The following is a 2,045-nucleotide window of genomic DNA, read 5'->3' as shown; positions in this document are numbered from 1 at the left end:
ATATGAACTTGCAGCGCCAACTTATTTCCGGTCCATATGCGAAGTCCATATATGGACCATGTAACCTGAACTCCCAAAGTCAAAATCGATTTGACATTGCATCGATTGTAAAACCCACTTATGCTACTAAGCTAACCCTCTATCAGTTCATAAAAAAATTACATTTAAAATTAAAAAAAATGTGCAAATTAGAAACTTTCACATTGCTTCCTCTATGAGGAAGCCAAACTAATAAATACTATAAATAATTATGCATCGAATAAAATACAATCTTCTTCATAATAGGAGCTTTGTGAGCGAAATAAAATAGGAGCAATGGTAGCGATCTGTAATGATGAGGAAGCAATATGCAAGTTTCTAATTTTTTAAATATGGAATTGAATATGGAATTGTATATAAATATACTCAATATATATAATAATAAAAGAAATTTATTACATATTTATACAATGTTAGTTAATTATATATGAAATAGTTAAATAAATCAGTCTTTTATTATTTGACACAAAAATTTTAGTACAAACAATATAATATGTACATCCGTGTTTTAAACGAATATCTATATGGTTTTGTATTATAAGTAAAATTAATTGATTACGGTGGTCTATAAAAAGGTCTTGCTCGAGATAATGTTTATTATTATCAAAAATTGTACTTGGAAAAATTTCAAATGTTTTAGTAATTAATACTGTATTTATGTTTTTAGCTAATAAATTTTTACATTAACGTACTTATGATTTTTTCTATACATTTGCAAATGAAATTCACATCATCAGATACAAAATTCAAGCCTCCACGATTTTTTAAAATTGTTAATTTAGATTTAAAAGTACTATTGGCTCCATCTAATAGTAGGTAATAGTTCACAGCACTTTTTACAGTGAATTTTACGTTTTAAAATATGAAAAATTGAACCAGCTGTATGTTTAATGATTTCTTCTGCGTATTCAGGAGAATACCAACTTTCACTTTTACTGTAATTATGTTCAAAGATATGATATTTGTTATTTTGCAGAAAAACATTAACTTGAGTGGAAGTAAATTTTACTTCACAAGGAGTGTTTCTTCTCTTTTTTCTTCTCTTTTATCAAAACTTTTAAATTTTTTATTTTTTTTCCTTTGCGTGAGTTTTTGTTATGTGCAGCTGCCATTTTCGATTTTTTATAAGTTGTGAATCTTAAGAATCGATTCCAAGCTTCATCAGAAACGAAGTCTTCTCGAAATATATATTCTGTTTTAAAACCATTCATAAAACGAACTCTTTTTACAGCTTTGTTCTGCGTAAATACATTTTTCCTAAAATTTTAATTCTTTTAATTTATATATAATGTAATTGCATTTTGAAAATAAAAATATTAAGTATTTATATTGTAATATTTTGTAATAATATTATCTATATTATATGTATGATAATTCACATATATACTTTATTATTACTGTAAAAGAGAATTAATTACCTTTTTTTACTGTTTGAGTCATTGCTTACACTACTATTATTTAGTTTATGTGAACAAATTTGCTCGTTTAAAGAGCCTTTATCAAAACAATTCACAGGCATTTTTTCTCCACATATCTTAGTCTCTTTATCACAATCTTTATTTAATTCTAAATTTTTCTCTTTTAATATATTATTTTCAGGTTTATTAATACTGCTAACTAATACTCTATCCGTTACTGCCTCTTTGGCAACATTCTCTGTTAACAAATAAGATTGATGTAAATTTATGTTTTCAGGAACAGCTTCTGGTCGTAGTCGTTTTCTGCTTCTTAATTCATCAGAATAATGAAAAAATTTGTCATCAAAGTGGTCGCTGCATATATATGTAGTTTTGAAGTTTGGAGTTGTTGATAAATTTATAGCATCCATCCATTTTTTTCTTAATAATTCATTTTTGGGAAACCTGTTTATATTGAAAATTATAATTTATTAAATATATTTGAAATAACTTTTATTAAATATATATAATTAATTAAATTTTGAGGTTAGAAATATTAATATGTAGATACTTACATGTGAAAACTACGAATGGAATTAGGAGATGCTT

At 25.4% G+C, this 2,045-nt stretch overlaps 1 long non-coding RNA gene across 1 annotated transcript; it reads right to left on the bottom strand.

Moving 5' to 3' along the window:
• Positions 1 to 475: 475 nt before the first annotated feature.
• On the bottom strand, positions 476 to 1,856 carry LOC112463472. The gene is made up of 2 exons (XR_003041835.1): positions 1,458 to 1,856; positions 476 to 1,296 (listed from the first exon to the last, which is right to left on the bottom strand). It is a non-coding gene; the product is annotated as an uncharacterized LOC112463472 (long non-coding RNA).
• Positions 1,857 to 2,045: the final 189 nt, after the last annotated feature.

Source organism: Temnothorax curvispinosus, unplaced genomic scaffold (assembly GCF_003070985.1).
Source record: "Temnothorax curvispinosus isolate PA1 unplaced genomic scaffold, ASM307098v1 QBEX01000041.1, whole genome shotgun sequence".
In the NCBI taxonomy this organism is placed as follows: domain Eukaryota; kingdom Metazoa; phylum Arthropoda; class Insecta; order Hymenoptera; family Formicidae; genus Temnothorax; species Temnothorax curvispinosus.
Note: the sequence above shows the minus strand (reverse complement) of the source record. Positions and strands in the feature narration are given on the sequence as shown.